The sequence below is a fragment of the Hyperoodon ampullatus genome (genome assembly GCF_949752795.1).
Source record: "Hyperoodon ampullatus genome assembly, chromosome: 4".
NCBI lineage: Eukaryota > Metazoa > Chordata > Mammalia > Artiodactyla > Ziphiidae > Hyperoodon > Hyperoodon ampullatus.
Window position 1 is genome coordinate 105,337,792 of NC_136917.1, and position 21,967 is coordinate 105,359,758.

A 21,967-nucleotide genomic window follows, 5' to 3' on the forward strand; every position below is an offset into this window, starting at 1 on the left:
TTGATTTATTGGGCTTTAACACCTGTTGCCTTACATTGCGTTCTCTAAAATAAGACCCTGAAATGAAGATGTGCATGCAGAAAGTGCAAGTGTAGTGGGGATAATCTTGGTAAGAACACTTCTAATGGGGTGAGGGAAGCAGGATTGGGAAGAGGGAATCCCACTGGAAGCTCCAGAGCTGGGGTTGCCCTTCAGAGTTGTCCCAAACTGGGGCAAGAGGCCAAGATTTTTATCCATGTTGTCCAGTCTTTGGGTGCAAGCTGTCATCATGGAGGCGATATAACCTGGGGAGAGGTAGCTACCTTTGTCCCAAGGCAGTCCCTTGGAGGAGACACAGAGGGACACACTATGAGCCAAAGCAATCAACAGCTGAGGTTCTAAGCACAGTCAACCAGTAGAGGTGAATGGGACTGGTCACACTGATTTAAGAATACTTAGAATTCAGAGCTTCAGGTTTTAGTAAGACATTATTTGCCTCAACACCTACTGATGTTTTATTTCCTTTCAACTTAATTTCTTAGATATTGTGTATACACGGTTTGAATAGAGATGACTTTGTCAGCAAATCCTCTGAAGTATGTTCTCACAAATGGTAACAGTAGATACTATGTAGGCATCTATATTCCTTCAAGGAATTAAGAGTTATTGAGCTCTTATTGTCAGAAGATTGTAAAGACTGAATAGACAATGTGTACAAACATTTCATAATAATGTTGGAGATAATTGAATCACTAGATTGGAAAAAGGGGAGAATCAGAAATTTTTAACAAGAAAGCAGTAGAGGAGCCGGAGGAAGATGGCGGAAGAGTAAGACGCGGAGATCACCTTCCGCCCCACAGATACATCAGAAATTCATCTACACGTGGAACAACTCCAACAGAACACCTACTGAACGCTGACAGAAGACCTCAGACCCCCCAAAAGGCAAGAAACTCCCCACATACCTGGGTAGGTCAAAAGAAAAAAAGAATAAACAGAGACAATAGGATATGGACGGGACCTGCACCAGTGGGAGGGAGCCGTGAAGGAGGGAAGGTTTCTACACACTACAAGCCCCTTCGAGGGCGGACACTGCAGGTGGCGGAGGGGGAAAGCTTCGGAGTAGCGGAGGAGAGCACAGCAACAGGGGTGTGGAGGGCAAAGCAGAGAGATTTTGGCACAGAGGATCGGTGCCCTCAGGCACACACCAGCCCGAGAGACTTGTCTGCTCGGCCGCCAGGGCGGGCGGGGCTGGGAGCTGAGGCTCGGGTATCGGCTTTCAGTCGGAGCGCAGGGAGAGGTCTGGGGCTGGCGGCAGGAAGAGAGCCTGAAGGGGTTAGTGCTAGCCCGGAGGGAGTCCGGGGAAAGGGTCTGGAGCTACCGGAGAGGCAAGAGACTTTTTTCCCTTTTGTTGCCTGGTGCGCGAGGAGAGGGCATTCCCCTCCCTCCCCTCTGCCTGAGTGAGCCAGAGCCCCCGAATCAGCGGCTCCTTTAAACCCGTCCTGTCTGAGCGAAGAACGGACGCCCTCCGGCGACCTACGCGCAGAGGCGGGGCCAGGTCCAAGGCTGAGACCCGGGAGCTGTGAGAGCAGAGACGGAAATCTCTCTGTGCAGCCTCCGAGGCAGCGGATTAAAGCTCCACGGTCCATTTGATGTGCCCTGCGTCTGTGGAGTGCATGAATGGACAGCGAATCATCCCAAATTGAGGAAGTGGACCTTGAGGACAAGATTTAAGACTTTCCCCCCTTTTTTTTCCCTCTTTTTACAACGAATTATCTCAAATTAAGGAGGTGGACTTAGCAAGATTTCAGACTTTTCGCCCTTTTCCTCTTTTTACAACGAATTATCCCAAATCGAGGAGGTGGACTTGGAGAGCAAGATTTTTGATTTTTCCCCCTGCTCTCTTTTTGTGAATGTGTAAGTGTAATCTTCTGTGTAAGATTCTCTCTGTATAGCTTTGCTTCCACCATATGTCCCAGGGTTCTTTCGGTCCGTGTTTTTTTTCAATAATTACTTTTTAATTTTAATAATGCTACTATATTTCATACTTTATTCTATTTTACTTTACCTGCTCTTTCTTTTTTTCCTCCCTTCCCTTCCTCCCTCCGCTCCTCCTTTCCTTCTTTCTTTTTCTTTCCTCCATCCCTCCCTCCCTCCCACCCTTCTTCTTTCCACTTTCTTTTTCTTTCCTTCCTCCCTCCCTCCCTCCCTCCTGTCTTTCTTTCTTTCTTTCCTTCCTCCCTCCCTCCCTCTCTTCTTCCATTCACTCTTCCTTTTGCTTTCATTCCTCCCTCCCTCCCTCCTTTCTTTCCTTTCTTTCCATCCTTCCTCCCTCCCTCCTTTCTTTCTTTCTTCCTTCCTTCCTTCCTTACTTCCCTTCTTCCTTTCTTTCAATCTCTCTTTCTTTCTTCTACTAATTATTTCTTTCTACTTTTTCTCACTGTTATTCTGAGCCGGGTGGATGAAAGGCTCTTGGTGCTGCAGCCAGGAGTTAGTGCTGTGCCTCTGAAGTGGGAGAGCCAACTTCAGGACACGGGTCCACAAGAGACCTCCCAGCTCCACATAATATCAAGCAGCGAAAATCTCCCAGGGATCTCCATCTCAACACCAGCACCCAGCTTCAGTCGACGACCAGCAAGCTACAGTGCTGGTCACCCTATGCCAAGCAACTAGCAAGGCAGGAACACAACCCCACCCATTAGCAGAGAGGATACCTAAAAACATAATAAGGCCACAGGCACCCCAAAACACACCACCAGACGTGGACCTGTCCACCAGAAAGACAAGATCGAGCTTCAACCACCAGAACACAGGCATTAGTCCCCCCCACCAGGAAGCCTACACAACCTACTGAAACAACCTTAGCCACAGGGGACAGACACCAAAAACAACGGGAACTACGAATCTGCAGCCTGCAAAAAGGAGACCCCAAACACAGTAACATAAGCAAAATGAGAAAGCAGAAAAACACACAGCAGGTGAAGGAGCAAGATAAAAACGTACCAGACCTAACAAATGAAGAGGTAATAGGCAGTCTACCTGAAAAAGAATTCAGAATAATGATAGTAAAGCTGATCCAAGATTCTATTTCCCAGATCCAAAATCTTGGAAATAGAATAGACAATATGCAAGAAACAGTTAACAAGGACCTAGAAGAACTAAAGATGAATCAAGCATCGATTAAAAACACAATAAATGAAATGAAAAATACTCTAGATGGGATCAATAGCAGAATAACTGAGGCAGAAGAACGGATAAGTGAGGTGGAAGATAAAATAGTGGAAATAACTGATGCAGAGAAAAATAAAGAAAAAAGAATGAAAAGAACAGAGGACAGTCTCAGAGACCTCTGGGACAACATTAAACGCACCAACATTCGAATTATAGGGGTTCCAGAAGAAGAAGAGAAAAAGAAAGGGACTGAGAAAATATTTGAAGAGATTATAGTTGAAAACTTCCCTAATATGGGAAAGGAAATAGTTAATCAAGTCCAGGAGGCACAGAGAGTCCCATACAGAATAAATCCAAGAAGAAATACGCCAAGACACATATTAATCAAACTGTCAAAAATTAAACACAAAGAAATCATATTAAAAGCAGCAAGGGAAAAACAACAAATAACACACAAGGGAATCCCCATCAGGTTAACAGCTGATCTCTCAGCAGAAACTCTACAAGCCAGAAGGGAGTGGCAGGACATAATTAAAGTGATGAAGGAGAGAAACCTGCAACCAAGATTACTCTACCCAGCAAGGATCTCATTCAGATTTGATGGAGAAATTAAAACGTTTACAGACAAGCAAAAGCTGAGAGAGTTCAGCACCACCAAACCAGCTTTACAACAAATGCTAAAGGAACTTCTCTAGGCAAGAAACACAACAGAAGGACTATACCTACAATAACGAACCCAAAGCCATTAAAGAAATGGGAATAGGAACATACATATCAATAATTACCTTAAATGTAAATGGACTAAATGCTCCCACCAAAAGACACAGAGTGGCTGAATGGATACAAAAACAAGACCCATATATATGCTGTCTACAAGAGACCCACTTCAGACCTAGAGACACATACAGATTGAAAGTAAGGGGATGGAAAAAGATATTCCATGCAAATGGAAATCAAAAGAAAGCTGGAGTAGCAATTCTTATATCAGACAAAATAGACTTTAAAATAAAGACTATTAGAAGAGACAAAGAAGGACACTACATAACGATAAAGGGATCGATCCAAGAAGAAGATATAACAATTGTAAATATTTATGCACCCAACATAGGAGCACCTCAATACATAAGGCAAATACTAACAGCCATAAAAGGGGAAATCGACAGTAACACAATCATAGTAGGGGACTTTAACACCCCACTTTCACCAATGGACAGATCATCCAAAATGAAAATAAATAAGGAAACACAAGCTTTAAATGATACATTAAACAAGATGGACTTAATTGATATTTATAGGACATTCCACCCAAAAACAACAGAATACACATTTTTCTCAAGTGCTCATGGAACATTCTCCAGGATAGATCATATCTTGGGTCACAAATCAAGCCTTGGTAAATTTAAGAAAATTGAAATTGTATCAAGTATCTTTTCCGACCACAATGCTATGAGACTAGACATCAATTACAGGAAAAGATCTGTAAAAAATACAAACACATGGAGGCTAAACAATACACTACTCAATAACGAAGTGATCACTGAAGAAATCAAAGAGGAAATTAAGAAATACTTAGAAACAAATGACAATGGAGACACGACGACCCAAAACCTATGGGACGCAGCAAAAGCAGTTCTAAGGGGGAAGTTTATAGCAATACAATCCCACCTTAAGAAACAGGAAACATTTCGAGTAAACAACCTGACCCTGCACCTAAAGCAATTAGAGAAAGAAGAACAAAAAACCCCCAAAGTTAGCAGAAGGAAAGAAATCATAAAGATCAGATCAGAAATAAATGAAAAAGAAATGAAGGAAACGATAGCAAAGATCAACCAAACTAAAAGCTGGTTCTTTGAGAAGATAAACAAAATTGACAAACCATTAGCCAGACTCATCAAGAAAAGAAGGGAGAAGACTCAAATCAGTAGAATTAGAAATGAAAAAGGAGAAGTAACAACTGACACTGCAGAAATACAAAAGATCATGAGAGATTACTATAAGCAACTCTATTCCAATAAAATGGACAACCTGGAAGAAATGGACAAATTCTTAGAAATGCACAACCTACCAAGACTGACTCAGGAAGAAATAGAAAATATGAATAGACCAATCACAAGCACTGAAATTGAAACTGTGATTAAAAATCTTCCATCAAACAAAAGCCCAGGACCAGATGGCTTCACAGGCGAATTCTATCAAACATTTAGAGAAGAGCTAACACCCATCCTTCTCAAACTCTTCCAAACAATTTCAGAGGAAGGAACACTCCCAAACTCATTCTACGAGGCCACCATCACCTTGATACCAAAACCAGGCAAGGATGGCACAAAGAAAGAAAACTACAGGCCAATATCACTGATGAACATAGATGCAAAAATCCTCAACAAAATACTAGCAAACAGAATCCAACAGCACATTAAAAGGATCATACACCATGATCAAGTGGGGTTTATTCCAGGAATGCAAGGATTCTTCAATATACGCAAATCAATCAATGTGATACACCATATTAACAAGTTGAAGGAGAAAAACCATATGATCATCTCAATAGATGCAGAGAAAGCTTTCGACAAAATTCAACACCCATTTATGATAAAAACCCTGCAGAAAGTAGGCATAGAGGGAACTTTCCTCAACATAATAAAGGCCATATATGACAAACCCACAGCCAACATTGTCCTCAATGGTGAAAAACTGAAACCATTTCCACTAAGATCAGGAACAAGACAAGGCTGCCCACTCTCACCACTCTTATTCAACCTAGTTTTGGAAGTTTTAGCCACAGCAATCAGAGAAGAAAAGGAAATAAAAGGAATCCAAATTGGAAAAGAAGAAGTAAAGCTGTCACTGTTTGCAGATGACATGATACTATACATAGAGAATCCTAAAGATGCTACCAAAAAACTACTAGAGCTAATCAATGAATTTGGTAAAGTAGCAGGATACAAAATTAATGCACAGAAATCTCTGGCATTCCTGTACACTAATGATGAAAAATCTGAAAATGAAATCAAGAAAACACTCCCATTTACCATTGCAACAAAAAGAATAAAATATCTAGGCATAAACCTACCTAAGGAGACAAAAGACCTGTATGCAGAAAATTATAAGACACTGATGAAAGAAATTAAAGATGATATAAATAGATGGAGAGATATACCATGCTCCTGGATTGGAAGAATCAATATTGTGAAAATGACTCTACTACCCAAAGCAATCTACAGATTCAATGCAATCCCTATCAAACTACCACTGGCATTTTTCACAGAAGTAGAACAAAAAATTTCAAAATTTGTTTGGAAAAACAAAAGACCCCGAATAGCCAAAGCAATCTTGAGAACGAAAAACGGAGCTGGAGGAATCAGGCTGCCTGACTTCAGACTATACTACAAAGCTACAGTAATTAAGACAGTGTGGTACTGGCATAAAAACAGAAAGATAGATCAGTGGATCAGGATAGAAAGCCCAGAGATAAACCCACGCACATATGGCCAACTTATCTTTGATAAAGGAGGCAGGAATGTACAGTGGAGAAAGGACAGCCTCTTCAATAAGTGGTGCTGGGAAAACTGGACAGGGACATGTAAAAGTATGAGATTAGATCATTCCCTAACACCATACACAAAAATAAGCTCAAAATGGATTAAAGACCTAAATGTAAGGCCAGAAACTATCAAACTCTTAGAGGAAAACATAGGTAGAACACTCTATGACATAAATCACAGCAAGATCCTTTTGGACCCACCTCCTAGAGAAATGGAAATAAAAACAAAGATAAACAAATGGGACCTAATGAAACTTAAAAGCTTTTGCACAGCAAAGGAAACCATAAACAAGACCAAAAGACAACCCTCAGAATGGGAGAAAATATTTGCAAATGAAGCAACTGACAAAGGATTAATCTCCAAAATTTATAAACAGCTCATGCAGCTCAATAGCAAAAAAACAAACAACCCAATCCAAAAATGGGCAGAAGACTTAAATAGGCATTTCTGCAAAGAAGATATACAGACTGCCAACAAACACATGAAAGAATGCTCAACATCATTAATCATTAGAGAAATGCAAATCAAAACTACAATGAGATATCATCTCACACCAGTCAGAATGGCCATCATCAAGAAATCTAGAAACAATAAATGCTGGAGAGGGTGTGGAGAAAAGGGAACACTCTTGCACTGCTGGTGGGAATGTGAATTGGTACAGCCACTATGGAGAACAGTATGGAGGTTCCTTAAAAAACTAAAAATAGAACTACCATATGACCCAGCAATCCCACTACTAGGCATATACCCTGAGAAAACCATAATTCAAAAAGAGACATGTACCAAAATGTTCATTGCAGCTCTATTCACAATAGCCCGGAGCTGGAAACAACCTAAGTGTCCATCATCGGATGAATGGATAAAGAAGATGTGGCACATATATACAATGGAATATTACTCAGCCATAAAAAGAAACGAAACTGAGCTATTTGTAATGAGGTGGATAGACCTAGAGTCTGTCATACAGAGTGAAGTAAGTCAGAAAGAGAAAGACAAATACCGTATGCTAACACATATATATGGAATTAAAAAAAAAAATGTCATGAAGAACCTAGGGGTAAAACGGGAATAAAGACACAGACCTACTTGAGAATGGACTTGAGGATATGGGGAAGGGGAAGGGTAAGCTGTGACAAAGGGAAAGAGAGGCATGGACATATATACACTACCAAACGTAAGGTAGATAGATAGTGGGAAGCAGCCGCAGAGCACAGGGAGATCAGCTCGGTGCTTTGTGACCGCCTGGAGGGGTGGGATGGGGAGGGTGGGAGGGAGGGAGATGCATGAGGGAGGGGATGTGGGAATAGATGTATATGTATGACTGATTCACTTTGTTATAAAGCAGAAAGTAATAAAAAAAAAAAAATTCAAAAAAAAAAAAAAAAAAAAAAAAAAAAAGAAAGCAGTAGAAATTTGTGCCAACAGGGATAAGAACAATAAGAGGTTAAAAAAAAGAATCAAGATACGTGGTATTGCTAATGTTTAATCGTGTAGGGAGTTAACATAACACATAGATAGGAGCTGTGATAGATGCAACACAAATTCTTGAGCAGCATCACAAGTATTCATGAATACCAGCAATCTTAAAAGCCAGTTATGACCTTAACCATCAGAGAGTGATAGCTGCAAGACAGATTAAAACAGTTAAAGGATGCTTCCCAAAACGTCCCCAATAAATCTCAGAATACCAGAGTAAGGACTAGGAAAATTCATCAGCTCATTACTGTCAATAAACACCATTTTGTGCCAACAGAGAAGAATGGCTATAAATTAAATAACATGTGTAAATTATAATTAAAATAAACTATAACTTTAAAAGTAGAACCATCAAACTAAGTATGTATGACAAGTTTGATAAACTCTGATGAACTAAACAACACCTGAGCATTTAGACTTACACATTTTAGAACATTAGAGCTGGATATGGTCCCAGGGGACAATCAGTTCAACCCTGTTTGTTTTTTACTTGAAGAGAAGGAGAAAACAAGTCCAGAGATGTTAGATGACTTTTGAAGATCACTCAGCTAGTGGTAATGTCTAGACTGGAAAGCTGATCAAAATATATCCAGTGTAAGTTCAGAGCTTGTCACTGTGAGCTATTTAAAAAGCAAATGTTTAGGTCACCTTTCCTGTCCTTACGGAGTCTGAAACCAAGCTTGACTTTTGGCAAGACAAACGTGTTCATCTCAAGGTTGCAATTCATCCCTCAAAAATTGGGGGAAAGGCAAACTTATGGTGAGCCAATTATGAAATTGTCTATAGCTTCTTAATGTAAAAAGTGTTCTTTACAAACAGTTCTCTCTGAAGTGTGTATAGGAATAGAAGTGAGTTACCCGCAAAGTGTTGGGGATTGACGGACATACTTGGAATTCTGAATGTTTAAATATTTTTTTCCTTTCCTTAAGGATTTTTGGAACACAGAATCCACCCTAAACGAGTCTCCCAAATTGGAATTTTCAAATTGGTACTTGGCTCTTGATTGAGAAGCATAGTGACTTGGAGATATCTTAATGTTTGTTCATGGTTAGTGAATATATAGGAATGTGGGAAGAGGGACCATTTGAAGATATACCTGGGGACAGAGAAGAGATTTTTGTTTTGTGAAGGGAAAGGTCAATAATTTATACAAAGTTTTTACATATGAGAAAATTTTAAATGCTTTGAAAATCTGAGGGTTTTTTGCTCAGTTATTCATTCATTCATTTACAAATATTTATTTAGGCCAGGCATTTTTCTAGATGCCAAGATACAGCAGTGAAGGAAGCAGATCTAAATATCTTCGCTCAGTAAGCTTATATTTTAGTTGTGGTGAGAGACATGATAAAGAAGTTAAAAATAGTATGTCAGATGGTAGCAAGTGCTATAGAGTGAAGGGGTCAGGGCTTTGGGGGTGGGATTGCTATTTTAAATAGTGCATGAGGGAAGGCCTCACTGAGATGACATTTAAGGAAAATCAAAGGAGATGAGGAGGCAAGCCGTGTGGCTCTCTGGTGAAACAGCTTATATGGTGAAAGAATGTTCCACACAAAGGAAACAGTAAGTGCAAAGCCCTGAGGTGGAAGCATGCTTAAAATGTTTGAGGAGGCCATGGCAGAATGAGCAGAATGAGTGAGGGGAGAATAGTAGGAGATAACATCAGAGGAGAAACGAAAACTCATATCAGGTACCATCTTGTAAGTTATTTGAGGACTTTGGCTTTTACTTTGGTAGAGATGAGATTGGAGGGTTTTGAACTGGGGAGTAATGTGGTCTGGCATATACTTTAAGAAGGACGATATAGGTCCTATGTTGAGAATATCCTATATTCTCTGCTGGGGCAGAGATGGGAAACCAGTTAGGAGGCTATTACAATAAGGTAAGAGGCAATGGTGGCTTGAAGCAAACTGGTAGCAGTTGAAGTGGTCAGAGATCTGGATATATCCTATAAGTAGAACTGACCCATTTTCGATTAGTTAAGAGAAATGAGAAAATAGAGGATCCCAGGTTGACTCTAAGATTTTTGCCTTGAACAGTTGAAAGGTTGGAATTGCTGTTTGCTGAGATGGGGGAATGGGGAGGTGGAAGACCAGAAGTTTGGTCTTGAGCATGGCTAACTGCTTTTGCTCATGTTGACTTGAGATTTGCTGTGTATGTGGCGATGTAAAAAATCAGGAATCTTAGGTACTTGAAATAAATTAACTTCATATAAGTTTTGGCCAAAACACCCATCAGGAACTTTTATTTTTTATCTAGAAAATGTAACAAAAGACTTGGTAAACATTTCTTTACAACATTTAGTATTTTACATTTAAATTGAGAGATTTGTACTTTATGCAAATCCAGGTCATCTTTTTTTTTACCCAGAATGACAAGAAAAAATTTTTTAAAGTATACTTGTTAATGGTAAGCTAGGAATAATCTCAGTTAAATGTTAATGGGTTTAATGACATTCATTTTTATTGTATGATTTTAAAGTAAATCCCAGGTAACATATCTTTTCATTCATAAATACTTATGTAAAAATGTTTATGTCTGAAGAATACGTTTTATCCACTTACTTATCTAGCTATAGCTTCTAATTCCAATTCCAGTATACATCTAGTACCATATTCAAGGCCTTATCTGTTTACTGGTAGGTGTAAGAGATCCTTAAACAACTCTTAAGAATTGCTCTGAACAAAGTGACAATAATTAAGTTAAATAAAAATTCTTCACTGAGACTACACTACATATACTAAAATAAAACATTCCCTTTTCCTCACTCAATCTTGTGTGAAGTGTTCGAGTTTTCTAGGAATGTTTGTGTAAACATATGCACCTTTTTGAGAAAGTATAGCTACTGCACATCTACTTGAAATACAGCTCAGCTTATGTCTGCAAATGAACTAAACTGAGGACTTTCCTGGGAAATTAAAAATATTTTAATATTCTATTTAAGAAAATGAGATTTTAAATGATCGAAAGAAGTTTCTAGATCAGTGATATTTTCAAAATACGTAAGTGGAAATGAACTTTTAACCATTATACAACTTTGGAACATTAAGAAAATTACTCAGGAAATATTTTGCATAATAGATTGATTAATATGTATTTATCTCTCAACTGCCCCTAAATTCAATTGCGTAGATTATCATCACGTTCGTAAAGCCTATAGTTGAAATTTATTTTAGCCAAGAATATTCCAAAGATATTGAAAAGAGGGCATAGATTTCAGCTATTCTCAGATACTTCAAACTGATCATTGTGGTACATCAAGGGTTTATTTTGGAAGGGACATCATAGGCGTGCAGGTCTGGAAGTACCCATAAGGGTTCATCTAGTTCATCGTGTCATCCTAAGGATTATTAAAATTTCCAGATGCAAAACCAGTTATAATAGGTCAATTTTCTAACCTGTGAACTCTGGAGAACTCTTCTAAAGGCAGAATCTCCTTTTCAAAGATATTAAAATTAAAGTTCCTCCTCATTTCACTTTTGCAGAGTCCCCAACAGTGGTGGTATATTTTAAAGGGTCTCCTCATAATCCTTTAAACCCTTAAAAGAATTTAGAACTTAAACTTCAGATAATCTTCTCTTTGTCAAGGTCTTTTGGTGTTCTTCAAATAATAATCCTTTGTTTAAAGAAAATCAGACTTAAACTTGTGTATTAAGTGATTAAAGTAAAAGCTCATGATTATGTTTTCCCTGTTACTTCACCTCTGATCTTTCAACTATGACCTCTGCTTTTGATCCATTTCCAAAGTATTAAAATATAACCACTATAAAGAACTAACCTTTATAATAGCACAATCACCAACATGGCCCTTGGCTATTTCTGATTATTCAGGCCTTATTATTCAGTTTTGAGACTACCTAGTATTTTTTTGGTTCTCTTCGTGTCAGTGGTTACCCAACTTTCTCTTTCAAGGAGCTCTTTAAGGATTCGTCTTATTACTTTGAACATTAGAGTCATTAAAATATTTTAAAATTCTGTTTTTTGCCACTATGCTTATAAAAGGAAATAAGTAAAAAATGAAAAAAACTATGTTAAGGTAGAAGATGATAAATGATTATTTCCAGAATATTCTTGAATATTGTTGCTATGTCAATAGTAACTAATATATACACATAAATTAAATTACTACAATGGATTAAAAATATAAACTATGTTAAAATCTCTGAGTTAATAATGATATTTTAAAATCATATTTCATTGATCATTCTTGGGAACCAAATCATTATTCTGGAAACTTATTGATAAAAGTAAAGAGTCGAAAAAGAAACATTTTGTTTTTTAAGTCTCAGAAATTTAAAAATGTCTTCTATCACTTTCCACCAAATATTTAGAAATTTCCTTTTCCTCTGTCTTTGGCACTCTAGATTCATTTTATATCTGCCACAATTGTAATATCATCTGTGCTGGGGTTCCAGGGTTTTACATGATCAATTTTGGAACATTTAGGGACTGATTAAGTGATATGTTTTTCAGTGGTAGGCTTCAATAAAAAATTAGTGGTGCTATTTTTATTTTTTTTAATTTTTATTTTTTTGCGGTACGCGGGCCTCTCACCGCCGTGGCCTCTCCCGCTGCAGAGCACAGGCTCCGGATGTGCAGGCCCAGCGGCCATGGCCCACGGGCCCAGCCGCTCCGCGGCACGTGGGATCCTCCCGGACCGGGGCACGAACCCGTGTCCCCTGCATCGGCAGGCGGACTCTCAACCACTGCGCCACCAGGGAAGCCCAGAATGAAATGATTTTGTTCATAGGCTATGCATTCGTGGATTAAAAGGAGAGGGCCAAATGTGGGAGAATGAAGATTTCACTGTTATTTTCTGCCAGCCCCTGCTAGACTCCCTACAGGCCTTCTTCAGGGAGAAACTTCCTAGAAGCTAGGTGCCAGCTCAAAAAAATCTCAAGAACTCCATAGCTTTTTATGGGGCAATGCATTTTAGCTTAAGTTTATAACAACTCTGAGACATTAAATTGGTAGCTTTGGGCTCCACAATTCCATGGCTCCAGGTAATTGCTCTGTACTTTTTTTTACTTTTGTAGATGTGTGACACTGACACTTGCTTCCCTAAGATCAAAGTCCACATTCGGATGAATCCTGATCCAGAACATATCTCTTCCCTAATCCACTCAGCTGCCTGTCCTTGCCCCTTATTGTTTTCCTCTGCTCTCATCTCAGCGGGAATTCTGTGGCAAACTTCTTCCACGGCACATCTCTTCTTAAAGGAAAAGACAAGCTCCTGTCTTATCTTTCTCCTCAGCTTGACTGTCATCATGTTCACTCCTATTCACCAAGCATATTCACTTAAAACAGTAACTTCTGCAAACTTCCAGATGCAGGTAAAGTACTCCTGTCTCCAAGAAGTCTTCCTCAAACTCCTCAGATGGAGTTAACATCTCCATTCTCTTGCACAATCATGGACCTTGGTTTCCAGCTTTGGTGTAGCATTTACTGTGTCTTCTAGTCACATATTAACTTGATGGTGTGGGTCTCACTAGATGTGAGCTTTTCAGAGGCCATGACTTATCTTTTTCTCTAGCACAGTTCCTGACCCTTGGTAATTATTTAATAAATATATGTTGAAAGACTAAAAGAATTCATGAATGTGTAAATAGGTGAATGGTCATGTGCATTTTTGTATTCTCTCTGCCAAATAATTTCTTGCTGCACTTATGGCATTTTTTTGTTTCTTTGCTTTCATTGTTGCTATGCTTTTACATTTATTAAGTGGAAATGTGCTCTTCCATCTAAATAAGTAACCTTAATTCTTAATTTCCCGTGAAATTCAACTTGAATAATCCATGCATTAGACAAGCACCGTGGGAACTTCATTTTACATTTGTCTACACTGGAAAATCCCAACTGAATAGCTACAAAAAGGCAAAAATTAGGGTTTGTCAGGAGAATGAGGAAATCATTTGATTTGTTTTATTAAAGCTTGTCATCGACATAGGCATTTGATTTCCGATTTACTTGCAATAACTTTTCTGCCCCTTAGTAGATGCTGGTAATCAGAGGGAAAGCAACAATCCTGTAAGATAAACTTTAAAATGTTTTCCGCCAACCTGATAGTAGGGAAGTCTGGAGCCAAAGGGTGGTCTCTACTCTGTCCCTCCCTCTCTACTGCTCTGGTCATGCTTTATCTAGTCCTCCTTTTTCCCTCTTTCTCACTTAAAAGTGTTTTGGCTTAGTGATAGTGTGGGCTAGGACAGGGGTTCCCAACCCCTGGGATCAAATGCCTGATGATCTGAGGTGGAGCTGATGTAATAATAATAGAAATAAAGTGCACAATAAACGTAATGCTCTTGAATCATCCGGAACCCCCCCCAAACCCCCCCCCCCCCACGGGTCCTTGGAAAAATTGTCTTCCGCGAAAATGGTCCCTGGTGCCAAAAAGTTTGGGGACTGCTGGGGAGGTCTCTGCAATTATGTGAGTCACAGTTTCCTCATCTTTAAAGAGGGATAATAGATCTAGGTGCTTATGAAGATCAAATACAAAATGCACATGAAAATCCTCTGTGAACTTTAATTATGTAGATCTAAGGAATGTTGTTTTTAATTTATTAGAGGCATCACCTATAGCACCATAATTTAGTACTTCTACTTGTGTCTCTGTGTCCTTTAAATTGACAACTAAGCAATGCAATTATCCAGTCTTGTTATAATCAGGATGTGCCTAGGATGTACCCTTGGGGCATTTTAGCAATAGCCATCTGGAGAGGATGTCTCTGTATTTAACCCTGAAGAGCCATGCGTACAGGTGGGGCTTGGTGGGCAGGTGGATGAGACTGACAGTGGGGCAGACAAGGACTGGCAGTGAGGGCACAGGGAGATCAGGCAGGAAGCCACAGAACACATCTCCACCCTGAGATGGCCCTATGATCCAAGGACCAAGAAAGTAATTGGATAGTTTTCTTTTAAAAAAAATCAACGAACGCAGATTAAAAAGGAGTTTATGTTGTAAACTAAGCCATTTAAAAGTGTAAACCATCCGAGTAGGAAACATCCCAAATTAACAGAAGGGTGTTTTTACCTCCACCTAGCTTTGTTAATAGTATTCTAAACCAGTACATTTGAAGAAAGATGTTGCTATAGGTTACCTTTCAAGACTGTTCATAGAAAGCCAGGGTGAAAGCTAATATAGTAAGCGGTATGTCTACTAGAGTCTATATTGCGCTGCTTTCACTTTTAGGGGAGAAACTATATGATTAAAGAAAAATATTAAAGAGAACCATGATGCACATGTGGACACACACACACAATTTACCTGTTAAAGAATATGAAGATGAATGGAATTTTATGTTACTGAAGTCTGTCCTTTATGATCGTCCAGATGACTTTAATTATGTGCTGTAAAGTTCATAGTATTTCTAACGTGAATTTTAAAACAAAAGTTTTGGAAATAGCTAATTTGGGGAGATTATTACAGAATATCATGGAAAAGCCATTAATTAAACTTCAGTACACTGGACAGTTCCAGAGAAATGAGAAATAGTGAGACGATATAGGTGATAAGTCCAAATAGATAATCAGGGAACTCCGATTTTCAGTCTTTGCTATTTTGTCAAGAAACAGTTTCTTGGGGCTTCCCTGGTAGCACAGCGGTTAAGAATCCACCTCCCAATGCAAGGGACACGGGTTCAAGCCCTGGTCCGGGAAGATCCCACATGCCGTGGAGCAACTAAGCCCATGCACCACAACTACTGAGCCTGTGTTCTAGAGCCCGCAAGCCACAACTACTGAAGCCCGTGTGCCACAACTACTGAAACCCACACGCCTAGAGCCCGTGCTCCACAGCAAGAGAAGCCACCACAATGAGAAGCCCGCGCACCGCAACAAAGAGTAGCCCCTGCTCTCAGCAACTAGAGAAAACTTGCGTGCAGCAGCAAAGACCCAATGCAGCCAAAAATTAAATAAAAGAATAAATTAAAAAATTTATTTAAAAAAAAAGAAAAAAAAGAAACAGTTTCTTTATCTACAGAAATGTTCCCCTAGCTCGGCTAGGCCATGCGTTCTTTAAGCAATAAGCAATATATTTTCCAATACATTTATTTTAACTTTACCCTCCTCAAAAATGGGCACTATGTAAAGAGTATGGTTTGGAAAAATGAAAAGGAAGTGGAAAAGTAGGATAAATAACTTAAATTTCTTACTTCCTAAGTGAGATCTGGGAAAATTTGCTTATTGCAGTGTTGTCATTCTTTAATTTTATTGCATTGTAGCTCATTGACTTGTTAAATCATTTCACTCAAGACTCTAACTCTCAAATGATGAATGGTCAGTAATTATTCATCAGTTTATTAGTCATTTTTTATCCAGATCATTTTGCTTGATGCGTAGTAGGTGCTCCATAAATGGATTTTAAATGAATGAATAAATAATAATATTTTATATTTTGAAGCAATTTCATATTGTGTCAGTTTTTCTTACCTCATTTTGCATGTGTGATTATCATCCCAGTTTTGAAATGGTAAAATTAATTTTGTGTTTCTTGCAGGGTCTGCTGGTCTGAGATGAGAGCTCAGACTAAGATGAGTTCAAATTAAGCCTAGGCTAGACTGTTGTTTAGATTCAGAGGAGGCTGACCCATCTGTTGGTAGCCATCTTGGCCTCCCTCCCTCCCTGTGATCTGGACCTCTTCCCACCCCCAATACCTCTCTGATTTCACCTCTTGCTACTACCCCTCTGTTACTCTACTCCAGCCATACAGCCTCCTGCTGTTCCTAAACCACTCCAGGTATGCTCTTCATTAGGGCTTTCTCACTCGTCGTCGTTTCTTCTGCCTGAAACATTCTTCCCAAGGATATCTGCTTGATTAACTCCCTCATCTCTCTCATCTTCTCAGCCTAACAACACTCTGCTAGACATCGCTACCATTCACCAGTATCTGGTTCCCCTCTGCCCGTGGGCAGATCACACCTCCTTTCTCCCTTGAAGTTAGACGTGGATGTATGACTTGCTCTGGCCAAAGTAGTATGAGCAGAAGGGACTTGTGTTACTTCCAGGTGCATGTTTTAAAAGCCTGTGTACAATTCTCCAGGCTCCCTTCCCTATGTCCCTGCAACTGGCGGCCTTTCAGATGATGGGGTTTCTATCTGCCTGGGTCCCTGAGTGAGGATGGTGTGGGCAGTGCTGCCACCAACCTATAATGGATACGTTGCATGAGCCAGAAATAAACCTTTGCTGTTTTAAGCTGCTGAGATTTGGGGGGTTGTTTGTGCTGCAGTATAACCTCGCTAATCATGAATAACACACCTATCTTATTATTCAGTACTGCCCAGGGCACTCCTCTTACCTTCACTCTACCTTACCTTTCATAGCACTTATCACCTTCTAACTAGGTGTTAGATACTTTACTTACCATGTTTATTTTAAAATTTTCTGTGCCCTCCCCCATCCCCACACTAGAATATAAACTCTATGGGGTTAGGGTTCTCTGTCTGTTTTGTTCAATTATATGAACATAAGGCACTGAATAAGTATTGAATGAATGGCTGTTAAGCACCACCATGGACTGTTCTGGATGTTGAGGAGGCAGAGATGAAACACCTTCCCTGCCCTGCTCAACCCTCATGACTGACACAGATAGGACAGCATATTTATAGGAGTAATGCATTGAGAGGAGCCGAGGGGCAGGCACAGCCCTGCTGGGAGGCGTGGGTGGCGGCTTTACTTTGCCTAGGGAGGTATGTTAAGGGAAGCCTCCAGACAAGTGATGTTGAGCTGGTATTTGAAGGCCAATTAAGGGAGACACAGGCAGACAAGACAGCAGGGAATTTTAGGCAGGGAATAGCATGGAAGAATGACGATGAGAAATAGCATGGTTTATTTCAAGAGTTGCAGATAGTTTGGTATTGCTGAGGTTCCATATCCAGAGGCTGGAAAGGTGGGAAGGGGCCTACGATGGTTAATTTTATGTGTCAACTTGACTGGGTTAAGGGAAGCCTAGGTAGCTGGTAAAACCTTATTTCTGGGTGTGTCTGTGAAGGTGTTTCCAGAAGAGATTAACATTTGAACTGGTGAACTGAGTAAGCAGATGGCCCTCCCCAATCTGGGCAGGCATCATGCAATCCATTGAAGGCCTGAGTTGAAACAAAAAGGTGAAGGAAGGGCAAATGTGTTCTCTCTGTTTGAGTTGAGATATTGATCTCCTGCCCTTGGCTTTTGGGCGCAGGTGGGGACTCACACCATCAACCCCCAGTTCTTAGGCCGAACTGCACCACCAGCTTTCCTAGTTCTCCAGCTTGTAGGCAACAGATCATGGGACTACTTGGCCTCCATAATCATGTGAGCCAATGCCTATAATTTATCTCTTGTATATCTCTATATATATCCTATTGGTTCTGTTTCTCTGGGGGACCCTGTCTAGTAAAGATTTTGGTACTGGGAGTGGAGTATGTTGATTTATTCTTCTAAGGTGAAGGATAAGTTGTTTCATCTAGCTCTTCCTATAACCAGTGCCTAATGGGCCTCTTCGGATTTTGGAAGCAACATATTCCTCATTTGAATGCGTTCCTCTGACCCATTTACTGAGTGACTCAAAAAGCTGCTGGTTTTAAATGGAGCCTAAAATAGGAGAAGGCTCTGCAGCAGGCCTAGGCTGCTGTGCCACTTGGGCCATAGGATCCCGCAGATCCAATGGTGCTTGAATTGCCAGTGACATTTAGAGATGCTGTCTGGAGACTTTGGAGGCCCCTATAGCTGAATTGCAGCACAGGTCTTTAGAATTTTTTGGAGTAAGGCCCTGTCATTTTCTATAGATAACTACTCTCTTTGTGAAAAATAGCTCCTGGCCTGCTACTGGGCCTTAGTAGAACACTTGACCATGGACCATCAAGTTACCATGTGACCTGAGCTGCCCATCATGAACTGAATGTTATCTGACCCATCAAGCCTTGAAGTTGGGCATGCACACAATACTCCATCATCAAATGGAAGAGGTATATATGTGACTGGGCCCTGGGAAGGTCTGAAGGCACAAGTAACTTATGTGAAGTGGCCCTAATGCCCATGGTCCCCACTCCTGCTGCACTGCCTTCCCTCCCCCAGCCTGGCTTCACGGGGACTTCCCTATGGTCAGTTGAAGGAGGAAGAAGAGACTCAGGGCTGTTTTATAGGTGGTTCTGCATAATAAGTAGACACTACATGAAAATGGACAGCTGCAGCACTATAACCTTTTCTGGGACATGTCTGAAAGACAGCAGTGAAGGGAAATCCTCCCAGTAGGCAGAACTTTAGGCAGTGTACCTGTTGTTCACTTTGGTTAGAAGGAGAAATGGCCAGACATGTCATCATGTATTGATTGATGGGCTGTGGCCAATAGTTTGGCTGGATCATCAGAGACCTAGAAGGAACATGACTGGAAAATTGGTGACAAAGAAATTTGGGGAAGAGGTATGTGGATAGACCTCTCTGAATAGGCCAAAAATGTGAAGGTATTTGTGTCCCATGTGAATACCCACCAATGGGTGACCTCAGTAGAGGAGGATTTTAATTATCAAGTGGATAGAAAGACACATTCTGTGGACACCAGTCAGCCTTTTCCCCCAGTCACCCCTGTCATCTCCCAATGGGAGTGGCCATGGTGGCAGCGATGAAAGTTATGCGCAGGCTTCGCAATGGACTTTCACTCACCAAGGCCAACCTGGTTACAGCCACCACTGAGTGGCAGCCTGTCAGCAGCAAAGCCTAACAGTGAGCCCCCAGTATGGCACCATTCCCATATGGGGTAATCAGTCAGCTACCTGGTGGCAGGTTGATTACGTTGGACCACTTCCATTGTGGAAGGGGCAGCATTTTGTTCTTACTGGAATAGATACTTACTCTGGATACAGATTTGCCTTCCCTGGACATAATGCTTCTGCCAAAACTGCTATCTGTGGACTTACAGAATGCCTTATCCACCATCACTGTTTTAGACCAAGGAACTTAGTTCACAGAAAATGAAGTGTAGCAATGGGCCCAAGCTCCTGGAATTCACTGGTCTTACCATGTTCCCCCCATCCTGAAGTAGCTGGTTTGATAGAACATTGGAATGGCCTTTTGGAGACTCAGTTACAGTGCCAGCTGGGTGGCAATACTGTGCAGGGCTAGGACAAGGCTCTCCAGAAGGCTGTATATCCTCTGCAGCTATGCACCTGTCAGATCCAATATGTTATGTGTTTCTAAAATACAATGGTGGGGCAGCGATAAGATACACAGTCTCATTCCAAAAGGGAGAAAGAGAAAGAAAAAAGGTAAGCCCAACCTAATGAGACAAATGACACTAAATCTTGAGGCTTGAGAACAGTCCTCCTTGGATCAGTGCTTCACCTTCTGGATATCCTGGAGTGAGGGTGGGGGCCTCGCAGCTCTGGGCGGCCCCACCCCCAAGGCTTGGCTTTGCAGAGACCTTGTTGGAGCTCTCCTGGGCTGGAATCAGAAGCTAGTGGCTCTACCAGTCTGGGGTTTTGGGGGTGGCTGGTGCCCACAGCTCCACTGGGCATTGCCCTAGAGGGGACTCTCCAAGGTGGTCGTGCCCTCTTCCTGGGTTGGGTGTTCAGGTGTCTCCATCCTTCAAAATTTAGGTGTAGGCAGCCACAGCCCTGCTTTGCTGGACACAGCACAAGCTGCACCAGGGCCCACTGGAGCTGCATCTGGGGGGCTGGAGAACATGGTGCTGGAATGCAGGGAGCTCATTTCCGCCTGATACCTCATCAGAACGGCCTTTACGATCCATATTTTTACCAACATTGTGTTCACAGCCTCTTAGATATTCCCTAAGAAGATTGAGGCTTTTTTTCTATAGCTCTCCTCTTCTCCTTTGAGCCCTCACCAGAATTGCTTTTAGCAGTCTGTCCACGGCAGTGTAGGCTTTTCCTAGCATGCACCTCAAAGTGTTTCCAGCCTCTACCTACTACTCAGTTCCAAACCCACTTCCACATATTTGGTATTTGCTACAGCAGCACCCTACACCTGGTACCACTTTTATGTCTTAGTCCTTTGTACAGCTGTAACAAAATACCACAGACTGAGTAGTTTATAGACAATGGAAATTTATTTCTCACAGTTCTGGAGGCTGGGAAGTCCATGATCATAGCACCGGCAGACTTGATATCTGGCGGTGTAAGTCCTGAAAGTCCTATCATGGTGGATGAAGAGCAAGGTCACTAACATCTTTTTCCTTCTTCTTTTTTGTTTTTATCATTCAGAAGCCAAATTCTTGGATGGTACTGTTGAAAAGGAGTAAGCATTAAGTGAACTTAACCCAGTAAAATTTATGATAATGGCAGTTATAGTCCCATGGTTAACTTTCTCAGAGAACCCTTTTTTCCCCACTATTAATTCATTTAATAAAAGTATTGGAAGCCTGAAAAGTTTTTTTCCAAATATATTGAAGTTTATTTCTTATTCACATTCTACGAACATCTCTAATTCACAGAATTTCACTAATTTTATAATTTCCCCAATCAGAAATGTGAAGCCTACAGAAACTTGAAAATGCACCTTATAACTTCAATAAATTTTATGACTCTCAACTATTGTAAAGATCATGAAAACAAAATGAACGGCATTTGTTACATTAAAAGTGAGATTTTCGGACTTCCCTGCTGGCACGATGGTTAAGAATCCGCCTGCCAATGCAGGGGACACGGATTTGAGCCCTGGTCCAGGAAGATCCCACATGCCACGGAGCAACTAAGCCCGTGCGCCACAACTACTGATCCTGCGCTCTAGAGCCCATGAGCCACAACTACTGAGCCCATGCGCCACAACTACTGAAGCCCGCGTGCCTAGAGCCTGTGCTCTGCAACAAGAGAAGCCACTGC